The sequence below is a fragment of the Bombus vosnesenskii genome, unplaced genomic scaffold (genome assembly GCF_011952255.1).
Source record: "Bombus vosnesenskii isolate JDL3184/JDL3185 unplaced genomic scaffold, Bvos_JDL3184-5_v1.1 scf7180000015060, whole genome shotgun sequence".
Classification (NCBI taxonomy): Eukaryota; Metazoa; Arthropoda; class Insecta; order Hymenoptera; family Apidae; genus Bombus; species Bombus vosnesenskii.
This window is the reverse complement of record NW_022883801.1, coordinates 204270-220940: the sequence shown is the minus strand read 5'-3', so window position 1 is coordinate 220940 and position 16671 is coordinate 204270. Positions and strand designations below refer to the sequence as shown.

Sequence of the window (16671 nt, the reverse complement as noted above, 5' to 3'; positions counted from 1 at the left end):
GTCTGTACGCTTGGTGGATATTCCACGTTTTAACAAAGAGTCCGACTTAGATTTTTTGAGGACGTACATCTATCATCCCGTTGACTGCGGATTCGTTATTGAACCTAGGATCATTGTCATTAGTCTCTCGAGTATCTAATTACCACAGTTACTTGTCCAATTCTATAATAATCGTATTTGCATTAATCAATGTCTTCTCTATTGCATAACGACAATGTGTAATCCAAACGAAGTTTCGTTTCACGCCCCTAACCCTAACTTTAATGTAAACCCGACGTATATTTGGTATATCTAGTTAGTATAAAGAGTATCTTGTATTGTAGTTGATAGAAGCTTGATAGAAAATTTGTATTTCAATCATTAATAAGAAGCGGATACATAATATAGTAATTACTAGATGTAAACATAGTGGCAAAATAAATCAAAGAAGCGAAATCCCTTGTAATCCTTAGTAACAAGGAAAATAATAATATTACCTATATATTTGATATATAAAATAATACAAATTATTTTTCTTATTTATGTATTTGTAAATGCTCGATTGGATACGTTTTAAGTAAAATGGTTAATTTTGACTAAATTGGCTATTGTGAATTCGAGATTGTGATAGGTCATTTGTATGCGCCTTCGTTTATCCTCTGATGAAATAATCGATTAGATAGTATTGATACAAGGCAAGAGCCTGCAAAAACTCAAATGATGCTCATTACACAAGCACCCAACGTAAATAATAAAATTTCCTGTTGACAATCCAGTGCAGAACGAATTATACATTATACGGTCGATGCGTCGCGTTTAAATTAAAGCGACATTCAGTGCGTTAAATTGTAATGGACAATTACCTTTCGAATTAAGTTGCACTCTCTGTGTGGGCAGGACTCTAACACGGTGGGATTATTTTTATTTAAGCATACTTAAAAACTTCATATTTCGGCGGTCTATTACTGTTTTTTATGGCATTACACTCTAGAATGATATTATACTTGAAAGAACTTTCTTGTTCGAAAATTAGCATGCTTAGTAATTTTCTTTTTCAGAATTTCTTCCTGAGGTGTAAGTGTTTTCCGTGATAATTGTAGCTGCTGGCTGTAGATGTCGCCGATGGGGTATTGCTATCTTTCTTCTAATTTAGATGCGCGGAAGAAAAATCGGACTCCGGTCGCCGGGATTTGAACCCGGGTGCCGAACGTTCGTAACCTAAGGCACTAACCACTGCGCTGCTGTCGTCCGACCTAGTTAGTGTCTAGTGGTGTTATTTGCTGTTGAGTGCCGCCACATCTCTTTCGATATTTATAAGTTCTTCTAATAGAAGAGATCTTAAGCCTCATACAAAACGGAAATATTTTATAATTATAACAATTGTTGGCAATCTGTTTAAAAAATTAATATAATTAAAACAACAATTTGCGTGACTTCTTTTCTTCTCTTGAAAGCAAGAGTTTTTTCGCTCCTAATTTTAATGACTGTTACGACCGTTCGCGGAGAGACGCGGTCGCGAGGAAAACGCGTCAGCGAGAGGCGTAAATTCTCGCTACGACGCCAGGAAATAGTCGTTCCCCTGTTTCGATTAAGATAACAGGGGTAGTTCAATGAATTTAACACTGTATTAACAGGTTAACATAAAATTGTATATTTGACAATATTTAACAATAATATGATGAACACGCCACAAATTGGATGGAGTGTCCCTGAAATCTCGTTCTCGAAAACTTGTTAGCGAATCTCCGATGAGGTAGTGACCGGGAGTAAGGACAAGAAGGTTGTTTGGATCTGATGATATTGGAGTCAGCGGGCGGGAGTTGAGGATAGACTCGATTTCAATGATAAGTGTGTTGAAGTTTTCGAATGTTAAAAGCTCGTTACCTACGACACGTCTGAGATGTCGTTTGAAGATGTCGTTCACTGCAGCTTCCCACAACCCGCCGAAGTGAGGTGAGTTGGGAGGAATGATGCGCCATTCGACCCGTCGGTCGGCTAAAAAGTCGGACTGCAGGAGGTTTCAGAGCTCTCGTAATTCGTTGTTGGCGCCAACGAAGTTGGTACCGTTGTCAGAGTAGATTGTTACACAGAATCCTCGGCGAAAGATGAATCTTCGCAGAGCAGCAATGAAGGCCTCGCTAGTGAGGTCGCTGACCAGCTCGATGTGGACTGCTTTAATTGCAAGATATACAAAGATTGCTACATATACCTTGATTTTACGTCGGTTGCGATCCTTTCGTTCTTTGATGTAAGATGGTGCGCAATAATAGATTCCGACGTTGGTAAATGGCCGAAATTCCGTTATCCGTGCGGCTGGAAGGTCGCCCATTGCGTAATCCACTGGAGGTGGATTGGCTCGGCAGCAATGAACGCACTTCTTCAGCGTGCTCCAAACTTGACTACGGCCGTCGATAGGCCAATAAGTTCTTCTTAGGGCATATAAGGTAGTTTGAGTTCCGGAGTGGAGGTTTAGGAGGTGTTCATGCTCGATTATGAGCGCTGTAACTGAGGATTTGGGTAGAATGATTGGATGTTTTTGATTGAAAGGTATTGGTGAATGATTGAGTCGGCCTCTGACTCGCAACATCCCGTCCTTGTCCAGAAATGGATTGGATAGTTGTAGTTCCCCTTCACTGCAAAATTTCGATCTGTTCGGAGAGTACGGATTTCATCTGAAAAATAACAGAGTTGTAATAATTTGACCAGTTTGTTATGCGCATTGGTTAAATCATGCGTGGTTAGAGGTCTCCCTCGATCCTGTTTTTGTCTCCATCGAAGGCAACGAGCGGTGATTCTTATTAGCTTGGGCCAAGAAGAAAATCTCTCCAGTAGACTGTGGTCAGCCGGAGTCAAGACAGGTCTGCTCCGGTATTTCGATTAATGGTACTGGGTTCCACGTCGGCCAGTATCTTTCAGGTTGTTGGAGCCACTTCGGTCTATGTTGCCAAATGGTTGGTCGCAGGAAGTCTTCGGGTGATTGGCCTCGAGATATGAGATCCGCAGGGTTATCGGTGGTGGGAATGTGACGCCAATCTGAGGTGTGAGTCTTCTTTTGAATTTCTGCCACACGATTAGCGACAAAGGTTTTCAGCGTATGGGGTGATGTATTAATCCGATGAAGAACGATGGTAGATACCGATGTCCTTCGTCGTCCGCCAGTTGTTTGAGACACCGAATGGCTAGATAAGTAGCCGCTGACAACCCGAATGTCACTGTGTTAAATTGATAGGTGTCAACTTCTCCATCAGAGTTGCGCCACAAAATTTGTTGGAATTTTCGATCCTGTGGACGCACAAGAAATTGTCTATACATTTTTTCAACATCGCCTGTAAATACATATTGATGAGAATGAAATCTTAGGAGAATGAAAAACAAGTCATCTTGTAGTTTCGGTCCCGTATGAAACACGTCATTTAATGAAACTCCGGTGGTGGTTGGTGCAGATCCGTCAAACACGACTCAGAGTTTTGTAGTTTGGCTGGACTCTTTGATCACGCCGTGATGTGGCAGAAAATATCCGTCGTCCGTGCAATGGTCCGCGATAATCTTCGTCATGTGTCCTAATTCCAAGTATTTTCGTATTACGGTGTGATAGTCGGCTTCGAATTGTTTGTCTCGTTGGAATCGACGGCAGAAGGATGTGAGTCGCTTCATCGCCATGGTTTTAGAGGATCCAAGCGAAAGAGTTGTTTCGTTAAAAGGGAGAGCGACAATGTATCGCCCTTCGTTGGTGCGTTGAACGTGATTTCGAAGGTGTTCCTCGCATTGTCGTTCCGCTTCCGAAATGTGTGAAGTGGGTGGTCCTTTGCCGATTTCCCAAAAACGGGCGAGGTCCGCCTGTAAAGCCGTCGTAGAGGCGTGAAATGCGTATGCTGATGATTGCGAGGTTGGGCTCCCCCCGATGACCCATCCGAATCGAGTTTTTTGCAGACGCAAGTTGGGCCCGTTTGATTGACTTATATCAAGTTGGCCGACACAGAGTGATGCTAGTATTGGTCCGGCGCTCAATAAGATTTCGATCGGAGCAGGTCTATGGAATCTTGGATCGGATATCATTGGTATGATTAGGAACGTCAAAGTGCGTTCGTATGTGCCGTCAATGGAGGTGATCGTGGCCGTGATATAGCATTTCGAGGTTGTCAATAACGTGTTGAGCGTTCCGATTGGGACTGAACAATTCCGTTGGTTGACTTTTAATGAGTTGGCGAGTTTTTCGGTGATAAAGTTCATGCTAGAGCCGGTGTCTAGCAGAGCTCTACAACGGAATGGTTGAATTTTATTGTTTAAGATGTTGACCTGCGCCCTGACTAACAAATCGTGATGTAGAGGTTCAGAAGGAAGCGAGGTCAATGAGTCCGTTTTCTGTGGTTCGGTCCCTAGCAAAGTCGTCTGATGTCGTCATTGTATTGCTTGTCGTTTAAGACTGGACGATATATTTGATCCGGGTGCCTTTGTTCGCGATAACCGAGATTCGCGTTTCGGAGATGTTCGAGGAGACATTCGGGGAGACGTTCGGGGAGACGTTCGGGAGACGTTCGGGGAGACGTTCGGGGAGACGTTCGGTGAGACGTTCGGGGAGACGTTCGGGGAGACGTTCGGTGAGACGTTCGGTGAGACGTTCGGGGAGACGTTCGGGGAGACGTTCGGGGAGACGTTCGGGAAGACGTGGATACGCGTCTCGAACGATGTGACGAACGCGGGGTCGGTGAACTAGGCGATGATCGACCGTTGGATGATCGGTTGCTCGACGATCGACCGCTCGATAATTGGCTTATATGTGTTCGCGACTTGCCATGACCTTGGTCTTGATGCAAATATATGTGGTGTTGCTGTCTTTTTTTTTTATTAACGTGGAAGAAATCTGGGGAAAAGCAGCGTAGTAGTACCGGACACCAACCGACTAAAACCTCCACGATGACCGTCCCGGCTGCGATCGAGAGGGATCCGGGAACCGGTGTGAACGACATACCGCCCCCCCCGCGCGCTCCCGTAATAGAGCGATGTGCGGCCACGTCACACCGCGCCTCGTTGCCGGAGCCGCCGCGCCGGTTCCCCTACCGGACTGCTTTGCGACCCCAGCTGCCAGCGCCTAAGTTTGCACCCCACGTGGGGGCGCGACGGACCTAGCGCGTCTCATCGAAGCGCGTCCACGGCCTCTGCCGCGCCCTTGCCGGTCAATCTTCTCGGAGTGTGAGTACCGCACCCTCACCCTCTCCGGGGCCTCTTTTCGAAGCATAATCTGCTTACAGAAGGAGGTCACGGTCCTCCTTCTTCTCTCGCTTACCAACAATACCTCGAGGTTCGCCGGCGGCGAAAGGTCCCATTCGATTTCCACAATGAGGTCGCGGCGCGGCCGCGCCCACGCCGGGCAGTATTCCAGCGTGTGCTGCGCCGGACCCACGCTCGCATCGCAGTGGTGGCAACGCGCGGTCGCCCTTTTCCCGATTCGGTGCAGATACTCACCGAAGCAACCGTGTCCGATGAGCACCTGCGTCACCATATAGGTCAGGGGAGGCCCGCCGCCGTCCAACCAAACGTCCCAGTTTGGAAGGACGGCCCTGAGGACCCTTAGCCCCAGCGCGTCGAAGCTGACGCGCCATCTGTCGTGCAAAGCCCGCCGAGCACGAACCCTAACGTCGGCGCCCACCAGGCCGACTCCGCCCGACAAGTATTGTCAGACTTCGTTGACAGGTGCTGTCCTCGGCGTCTACTTATCGCCACACAGAACCCGGGCACCCCTAGGGCCATAGGCGTTGGGATTACGCCCAACCATCGCGCAAGGCACCCAGTGCCTTGCTACATCGATTAGCTAACCCTGCAGGGGCTGCCGCTTGTCTCAGGTCGAAAGGGGCACATTCTAAGCCCTTCTGTCTCTCCAGCATCTTGGTCATCAACCATAGGTCCAAACCCATGCCACCACGAGTCCAAACCCATAATTGGCCGAGCAGAGGGGTCGCTACTCCCTCCGGGCTTACACTCGACCCCCGCGGTACCATCCTAAGTCATTGGTGGGACTATCGTGTCGATGTACGGCCACGTCACTGCCGGTCGGCGACCTGCTAACCGTGCTCGTGCGGGGGCCTCAAGGTACAAAGTACCCGGGAACTTATCCCGACGGTCCCATCCTTGGCATCAGGGGTGCGCTACTACCCAAGGACACGTAGAGAGAGTGTAACCGTACCTTACGTCTTACACTCCCGGCGACCTTCCCTGCGGTGTACATAGAGGACTCACGTAAGCGGGACGCTTAACCCGACGGTCCCCCCTGGCTGCGGGAACGTGGGTTTGCCAGCCCCCATAGACTTACATAAGCAAGTCCTCCCTGCGCGAGACCCCGCCCGACAGACTCCGGGTGTCGAGATAAATCTCGTGACACTTCAATTCGAACGGGGGAACCCGGCGAGCACCGCCGCTGCTGCCGCCGAAATGGTGCGGAGACCCCTCACTACCCTGATGGCTACCGTCCCGCGCAGCCTTCTGACCGCTAGGAGACTACGACGGTTGGTCATCCGATCCTCCCCTCAGATCGGAACTCCGCAGAGGAGCCTCGATCGTACCACTTCGGCGTACAGCCGGCGCACTCCGACGTCGGGCCCGCCCAGCCAAGGCAGCAAACTTCCTAAAGCGTTCGCCGTCGCCTCGACAGACGGTGCCAGGCGCTCGAAGTGAGCGCCGAAGGTTCAGTGGCTGTCGAGGGTCAGGCCCAGATACTTCATGCTGGTTCGGACCCCGATCTCAGTCTCCTCCCACCTCAGGCGATAACCTGCTGCAGGCGTCCCATGATCGGCCCTGCGGCAGAACCACATTGTTTCGGACTTTTCGGGGGACACCCTCATTCCCAATCCCTTGATCTCGGCGACCACGCAGGCCACCGCCAGCTCTGCCAGACGGACGGCTCTACCCCATGCCGCGTCCCAGACCAGCACCAACGTGTCGTCGGCGTAGCACGCCAGTGCCGAGTTCGGAGTCCGAAGCACCGCGTCGTACGCGATGTTCCATAATAACGGACCCAACACCGAACCCTGCGGGACCCCGCGGTGTACAGCCCTCCCAGTCATTCTTCCGTCCCAGACGGTGTAGACGATACGCCAGTCCCGGAGGAACGCCCGGACCACACCCCGCAGGTACGCGGGCACCCGATGAAATTCGAGGGCCCGTATATCCTGTCCCAGGGAATGCTGTTGAAGGCGTTGACCACGTCTAGTGACACGGCCAACGCCACGTAACCACGCCGCTCGGCCCCCTCGACAAGGGAGTGGACACGGGCGACAGTGTCGGTCGTTAGACCACCCTCTCCGGAAGCCGAACTGGCCGTCGTGCAGTCCGGGAACACTCCGGGACTCCAATGCGACTCCAAGCGGGCAGCCACCACTCTCTCCAGCAGCTTGCCAGTCTTGTCTAAAGGGCACACCGGCCGGAAGGCGGAAGGCGTGTCCGGAGAGCGCCCTGACTTTGGCAGCAGGACTATCCGCCCCTCCTTCTATGAAGCGGGGAATTCACCCCGAGACAGGCATCCGTCGAACAGACGCATTAGTCTCGGGGCCAAGACCCCGGCGACGTCCTTCCACAGGTGGACCGGGACTCCATCGAGACCAGGAGCTTTCCGCGGTCCGATCCTCCCGACGGCCCCGGCCACGTGGTATCGCTGTTTGCAAATGCAACATGAACCGGTGGAACATTGAGTAAGAGCATGTCCCTTGTCTAAACAATTAGTACAGAGCGACGCCCTTTTGGCGGTTTCAAGGCGTTCCTTGGGCGACTTTGCTTTGAAGACATCACAATTCCATATTTCATGTTGTCCTTGGCAGTTTGGACACACCAACGTCTTATGTGTAGTGGTGAATGTGTGACTTCGCGGCGCGTTTTGTCGCTGACGGTTATGTTGATCGGACGCCCTTTTTATCGCGGTTGATGTTGAGCTTGTCCTATCGCCGTTCGTCCGTGTTTTAAGAAAGTCTACCAGGTGCGTATATGACGGCATTTTCTTGTCAGATAATGTGCGTTGCCATTTGCGAATGATGGCTGAGGGTAGCTTCGATGTAAATAATTTGATAAGAACGACGTTTGATATGACTGGTTCGCCGAGTTTCTCTAATGCTTGGAGATTTACTTTGACCGTCTCGAGAAAATCATCTATGGCTTCGGGTGCCTCTTTGGTTATTTTCGGATAGTCGAAAATCAAGTCCCAGTGGCGCATGCAGACTTGACTGTGGCAATTGAATTTTCCTTTAAGAACGTCAATAGTGATTGAATAATTTAACTCTGTGATGTCTAACGATTGGATACTTCGCGCGGCCTTTTGCGATCAAGGAGGATCGGAGATAATGAAATTTTTGTACGGGTGTAAGTCGCTCGCTTCGATCTATAGTGGACGAGAAGAAGTCGTAAAATGAATGCCAATTTTCGATGGTACCGTGGAAAGTAGGCAAATGAATTTCTGGTAGTTTAATTGAGGTCGACTCGGCGACATTAGATGACTCGCAGCTTAGCGATTTCGACGACGATGTTGGTGCATCATCCATGAGAGTGTGTATTCGTACTACCAGATCGTAATATGTGTTTGTTATTTCGAAAACGCGCGCGTCTTCTTCCTCGCCTAAATCTTCTAATTCTTCTTGTAATAATCTATATTGTTTCCACGTGTCGACGAGCTGTGTCGTGTAGGCCGTTAACACGTTGACCGCCACGACACCCGTATTCGGGTGTCGCTTATTTGACTACTTGCGAAGGATCGTCGTAGGTATTTGAAAAGATATTCCATAATAATAAATTGTTAATTAATAATTAATTGTAATAATAGTTGAATTGTTATAAAATAAAAATACGAAAATGGTTTATTAAAAAAAATTTAGAATGTAAAACTAAAGCATTCTATACATAGCTGAGGTTGGTCGGGACAATTTGGACAATAAGTTGTTGTTTCCTTCAAATTCTTTTGTGCCTTTGTTTGGTCCATTCGACGTCTTTTATTTGCATAACATAGTTTGCATGCGCGTCTAATGCTTCTTCCGGAATCATCTTTCTAAACGGCGATATTATGCTGACTCTGTCGAAGACAAGGATTTTTTGTATTTTTAGACAACCTTAATAATTTTGCAACTAATAATTGTCCAAATATTCGAATATTTATATTCTTCCTTGTTGCAATTTTGTAAACCGTCAAAGCGTTTACAACAGAAATTCCCAGAAAGAATTGAATGTCAAGTTTTCTGTACCATTTGATTCCTTTTCTAATTGTGGTGGCATAAGAAACCATTTGGTCGGAATAATCTATACCACACTTTCTTTCATTATATTCAACAGCTAGTGGTTTTAATGTTGCGAACAAATGAAACGAAAGATCATTCTTGAGACCACCACTTGAGCGATTCGCATTACTAAAATATCGATGGGAGCACCTAGCAGAGAACGCTTGGTACTGCTGTACGCGTGGCCTGACGGAGATTTCTTTGAAAATACGCGTGGCAATCAACGTGTTAAAGAGACCTTATTCGGTTGGCCGGATTGTTCGTATTCATCGAGTAATAGTTCGTATTCATCGACAAAGTAGTAAATCGGTCGACTTGAAAGCCTCGTCTCCGATGCAAGAAGGTAATTTTGTCTGTGTTCTCCATTGATATAGCGGATTGTAAAGACAATACAAAGAACGAGCTTACCTTGTGGTTGTAAGTTTAAATGTCACTCGTCACCGCGTGTGTCTCGTTTAATGTGTAAGACGTGTTCTTGCGGAAGGTGACCCTCTAGTTGTTGGTGTGAGGCTGCGTGGTTGCGTTCTTCAACTACCGGGTTATGCCTCTTCAAGACTGATGGTCCCTGGCGTTACTGACTTCGCTGGAGTGGTAATGCTTCTGCTGCTGTTTGTGTTGGATTCACGTGGCACTGTATGGTAGTGGGTGTCACTGTCAACACTTTTCACTTGCCACTGTATCCGGCTCGAAGGACCAAATGTTACGACCGTTCGCGGAGATAACAGGAGTAATTCAATGAATTTAACACTGTATTAACAGGTTAACATAAAATGGTATATTTGACAATATTTTACAATAATATGATGAACACGCCACAAATTGTTTAACAATGAATACAGTAAATATGTTACAGAAAGTCGACTCGACTTTACGATATCTCTCAATGAATTCGTTAGACTATGCGACCTTAATTTTAATCGTTGGACCTCTCGATGTATAACGTTTGACTCTTCAGAAGGGACTGATTGCCCTTCGATCATTTCTTTGTCTTCTTTGGGAGACGACCCCCACTATGCTCGGGTCACGCCACCGTTCGCGCCTATGATCACGTATGCCGCCTTCTTCTGTGGAAAAGATAACGGACCAAAATCGACGTGTCTAGATCTCGCTGCTTGGTGACAACTATACGCTCGTCGATACATTGTGTATGTTCCGTCGGGCAGATAAGACGATCTGTCTGCGACACTGTAGGACCGCGAGCGACGGTTAGAAATACAGCTTGTGGTAAGCCTCGTGGCGTAACAATGACCTTGAAATATGTTCTTGAGAATTCTGTAATATATATGTCGTAGATGAAAGGACATTGGGACCTCTCTTTTGGAATGTTGGGGAAAACCCCAATACCCTAGTCCAGACTTTTACTATAGCCACACTTAAGTAATAAAACTAAGAAATAGTTGTAATGTTCTAATCCGATTATGGGTGCTCAAGGTTTATGACGATGGGCTTGAGCTCGAAGTGACATAACAGGTCACTGAACGTAGCCACGGTCACGGGAGGGACGTGTACCTAACGAAAATATGAAATAATTATATAGTTCTCCTTAAAAACAAAGATTGACCCGAGAGGTGGAGAGAAGACTATATAAGGGCAGTTCCACTTGGATTGCAACGGAGTCTATTCAGAGGAGTACTACTTGCACGTTGAGTGACATCAGGATCGTGTATCCTCATTTGGATTACACATTGTTGCTATGCAATGGAGAAGGCATTAACAAGTGCAAATACGACTACTACAGAATTTGACAAGTAACCGCGGTAATCAGACACTCGAGAAGCCAATGACAATGATCCTAGGTCCAACAACGAATCGGCGAACAACGGGGTAACAGAATACGCTTTCTTCCAAAGCCCAGGTCGTAATCGACTTGCTTGGCTACGGTGAAAGTACTACTAAACTAACTCTTTGTCAAAACGTGGAATATCCACCGAGCGTAAAGACGACAAGTCACTCGCTAATACGACCTCACGAGAGAGAATGACTTTCCGTCGTGATGATGCTCTAGAGGAAAACTATGATGGGATGTATCTAAGGACACGAGATCATCGGATTCGTCGAGAAAAGCCGGCGTTCCGAAAGTGAGAGAAATGGACGTTCCTGTTAATTGTCTAATTTCTATGTTGGTGGTTGGAGAAGGATGTTAACCGCCCTTGAGAGAAAGTTGCTAGCGGGAAGCGTCGTTCGTGAGAAAAGCAGATTTGTCGTATCTTTCCGTAGTAGGTGGTAGATTTAGGGACTGTTAGGATAAAGACTGTTTGTTCGTTTGAAGGACTTTAGTTAATTAAATCTTAAGATTTATAGCGGCTCCTCAGGTTAGCTGAACATGTACTGTGAAGATGCGTCGACACCTGGTAATCATCTTACTTAAAGAATAGGGTCTGCGTGTGGCGAGCTACGGGACAGAAACCGTTGGAATGTTTACTGTCGCGTGCCGCTACAATTATTTCTTTTAAGGAGAGCTATAGAATTACTCCATGCCTTTGTTAGACAAAGCGTTCATCCCGTGACCGCGGCTACGTTCGGCGACTGGTTGTCGCCTCGAGCCCAAGCTTATTATCACAAATCTCGAACAAATACAATTGTTTAATTACGCTTATAATAGAACCTAGATTACGGTGTTAAGGGATTTTCCCGAAGTCTCAAAGGGAAGGCTCCGATGTCCTTTCATCTCCAACACGGCCATCCTGACTATTACACGTCCTCGGGTGTAACTAAAATATTGAGTTTTCCCAACATTACACTCGATACAACTAACGTTGTTTACATTTTAGCTAAATGTCCAAATAAACCAAGGGTCCGGTTTAACAGCGAATTTTATTCAGAGATTTGGTAACAAAAGGAATAAAAGAAAACAAATTAGTGACATCATGATTAGTATTCAAAATGCTAGTTGCATCCTGCGGGTCATCAGTCTGATCGCAATGGCCTGATGGGCCATTCTCGATTTCGCATCCAAATGTATCTCTTTTTTCTGGATCGTACGACCACACAGAGTTTGATTATATTGTTCCCCCGGGTGCATGTGGATTTATCACACCACCTCAACAAGCTTCATAGCATTATCACTCATGGTGCATGTGAACTCATTACACGACCTTAACAGGTTTTATAACATTGTCACTCATGGTGCATGTGAATCCACTACACGACCTTACCGAGCTTCATAACATTATCACTCATGGTGCATGTGAATCTATCACACGACCTTACCGAGCTTCATAACATAATCTGCTAGACGGTATGAGCATTGTGCTTATGATCCTCCGAGATCGCGGTACTCATATCGCCATGATCACTGCTCTGGCTATCGCTGCAGACATCCAACTCAGCGGGAATACAACTATCTGGCATTTTTCTCAATCTGTCGTGACTGTATTTATAGAATCGTTTACCGTCTACTGTTTTCGAAACACACCTAACTCCTGCCAAAATTTCAACTATTACAAACGGATCCTTAAATTTTGGATCTAATTTAGTTTGATTTTATTTCCTCGTTTTTGCGTAATACAAAATCACCAAGATTAAACCTAACTACTTTAGCTTCAGTTTTGTCAAATACACCTTTATCGTACCTAGCACTAATTTCTATATTCTCTATTGCCTGCGGTCTTACATCAGAGATATCTACTTCTCTTTCTTCGATATTATCGAGTATCAAGGAGTCGTAAGGTCTTTGCTGTTCTATCAATTAATAGTTCCAATGGACTCGATTTAGTTACGCGGTTGGTGGTGCAATTCAAAGCCAATTGTATTTTGCCAATCGCGTCTAGCCACGATCCTCCGGTCGTTTCTACGATTGTGAACATAATTTTCGACGTACCCATAATACGCTCTACCTGTCCGTTGGCCTTACTCGCACCGGTTGAGATTAAGTGGAGTTTAGTATTTACCTTGGCAGAAATCTTGGAATTCTTTACCCGTAGGACACCTCTCTTGATCCGCTGTTATCCGGCAAGGACTGCCGAATAAAAATATAGCATTTAAGTGCTTTAACGGCACTAAGGGAATCTATTTTACGAGTATGATGCAGATATACGAATTTAGTGAAGACGTCGACCAAAACAATGACATATTCTTTCGAATTACTTTTACCGCTTAGTTTGCCCGTTATGTCCACGTGAACTGTATGCCAAGGTATGCTGGTCTTGGGTATAGGATGTAATTCAGCTTGTATTTTACCTGAACTGGCCTTCGAAACTTGACAAGCATGACAGTTCTTTACGAATTTACGAACATATTTCGCCATTCCTTCGAACCAGTAATACTCGTACAGATTTTCAAGCGTTTTATCCCAACCTAAGTGCATAGTTGACTGGTGCACATGGTTAATAACGGACCACCTAAAACCTCTTGGGACAATGGGCAAGAAGAGAGTCCTGCCTTCTCTTTGTATTTTACGATAAATGGTACCAGATCGTAATTCATACGCATTTGCGACATCTTTCGCGAGCTCATCATTTTGCAATTTAGTGACGATTTCTGAAATTTGAAGATCCCGACGTTATTCTGCTATGATCAATGTCTATGGGATTCCGCGGAGAGAAATCTACGTGAGCCATTCGTTTACCTTCTCGATACACAATATCAAAATTAAAAGTTTGTAAGTAAGCCCACCACCTGTAAACCCTGTCATTTAAATAGACCTTATTACTAGATGCCTTCAAGGAATTACAATCAGTCTACAAGGCCTACAAGGAATTACAACAAGAAATTCTCGTTCATGTAAATAGTGGCGAAAATGTTTAACAGCATTTACAACTACTAACGTCTCTAGCTCATATGAATGAGACCTTCATTCCGCAGGGCTAGTTCCTTTACTATAGTATTCTACTACTCTATTTTTACCTTCAACTTTATGCATTAAAGTAACCCCAAATATCGTTAACACCAAAGCATCAGTCAGGACGGAAATTATCTTTTGCCTCATCTTTTCGCGTTTATCTGTCCAAGTTATGTTTTTGTTACCGGAAGTAGGCACGTACAGGGGTTTCATTACCTGTGAAAATTTAGGAACGAATTTCCGGAAGTACGAAGCTAAACCTATGAACTGCCTAAGCTGTGTGATGGTCGTTGGTGCAGGTAACGAACTCAAGGCTTGTATTTTACCCGGGTTGGGACGAACTTCTCCATTCTGAATTACATATCCCAAATAGAGTACCGATGTCTTTATAAAAGAACATTTTGAAAAGTTAAAAGAGAATCCGGCTTTTACGAGGGTATCTAATACGGTGTTTAATCTTTCTAGGGCTTGATCTATCAAGTCGGCAATAATTAGGACATCATCCAAGTAAACAACAACGTATGAATACGCGAGGTCGCCTAAGGCATTGAGAATGGCCCTCTGAAAAACGGACGGTGCATTTTTCAATCCGAACGGCATCGTTATGTACTCGTATTGTCCGTCGGGTGTAACGAACGCTGTATACTCTGTCGAATTAAGATGAATGGGAATTTGATGAAACCCGCTGGCCATGTCCAGGCTAATGAAGTATCTCGCCTTTTTCAATCTCGCGATTTGATCCGCGATAAGGGGTAGAGGATACCGATCCGCGACCGTATTTTTATTTAACGCAAACGAAAATCTACACACAGTTTATCCGAGCCGTCCATTCTCTTCACGAGTAACATAGGGCTCGCGAATGGTGAACTACTAGGCCTTATGATTTTTGCCCTAATTAGTTCGCTGATTCTCTCTCGCACTATTCTCCGCTTTTCCTCGCTAAGTCTATAAGGACTTCTTTGTACGGTGATGTTGGGATCAATTAATCGAATTTCTAACTGGCCCGTATTTACACGAGTACACGAGAAACCCGTAATAAATGACTCTTTAAAATTTTGGAGAAAAGAAATCAATCGGCTTTTATCATTACCAAATACCTCAGTGTCTAGTTCATTAAGATTGATTTCATTTTCGGTTGTTTTATTGCAAGCATTAATTCTCTTCGTTTTGTAGATATCGAGGCTATAATGCGTAACATCTACATCGAATCCTTGGCTTAAAATTTCGCGACCAATCATAATATCATACTTTAAATAACTATCGGCAAGGACGTGAAAAGTTATCTCCAATGTAAAACAGCTAATACGTACAACGGACAAAATCTGAGACGTACTTTTAACTCAAGTATTCGCGAAAATGGGGACGACTCACCCAGATGACTTAGACTACCCATTGGAGACTCCACCACGCAGGAGTCGATTCGATGTTCGTTCTTGGAGACGGGTTTTCTGCCTTGCAGTAGTGGACAATCAGGTGTGATATGGCCCTCCGCACAGCACTTGAAGCAAATCACCTTGGACGGTGTAGCTGATCGGCTTCCTTCCTGGCGTTGTGTATTCTCCTGCTTTTTGCTCTTGCGGCACTCCGTCGCTCTATACCCGGGGGCCCCATAGCACTTGGACCGGAGGTCTGACGGCCTGCTCCGTTTAGCTTCAGGTTCCGTCAATGGATTATTTGACGAAGATACTAGCCTCTTCCTCGCGTGAGAGAAAACTCTCATTTCCTTAAGGAATTGATTCCGGGTCTGAATATCATTCGTGAGTGTTATCCTTTCGACACTCTGGTCATGTAAAATCAGTCGATGAAAGACGATGGCGTTAACTAGTTCGGCGCTGGTTAGATTATCCCACTAACGATGTCGGGTTAAGGTTGGAATTTTGGGCGTTTGATGAACCTTCACTCAAATTTACAAGTAATAGCGGCGATCGGATGGTCGAGATGTTGATGACAACGAATCCAGGTTCGATAACGAATCCACGGTCAACGGGATGATGAATGCGATGTGATACACATATAACTCCACGTACAAGTAAAACTTATCTGCATGAACTGACCTGCAGTCCAAGTGGACTGCCCTTATATATTCTTCTCCCCACCTCTCTTTATTTTTAAGGAGAGCTATATAATCATTCCATACTTCTGTCAGGTACACGTCCCTCCCGTGACCGTGGCTACGTTCAGTGACCCGTTATGTCACTTCGAGTCCATGCCCATCGCCATAAAATCGGATTAGAACATTACAACTATTTCTTAGTTTTATTACTTAAGTGTAGCTATAGTAAAAGTCTGGACTAGGGCATTGAGATTTTTCCCAACATTCCGATATAAGTACATAGATAACTGTTGATCAGCCTTCTTTTTCAAGATATTTGCAAAAAAGCTCCGATTAAATTACAATTACGATTGCATCCTATTTTGAAGTAAACGGTCGCATTTTTATATAACCAATCTAAACTTAACCCACTGATGAGAATGATAACCAGTTTTAATATTGTATAAATAAAAAAAGAAAAATCACTGGTTTATAGATTGGGCGGGAGTAATATCCTGCTGCCAATACCGGCGGGCAACGCTGGCGTGGAATAATTTTCGATAAATCGGTATGTGGAATTGCTTAAAAACTTATCAAATATGACCTACCGTCGTTGAAATATTATTTACAGC

At 45.6% G+C, this 16671-nt stretch overlaps 1 protein-coding gene across 6 annotated transcripts in view; it reads left to right on the top strand.

The window, feature by feature from the left end:
• The window catches only part of LOC117240889, a 107964-nt gene that overhangs the window by 36839 nt on the left and 54454 nt on the right, over positions 1-16671 (top strand). The window lies entirely within an intron of this gene.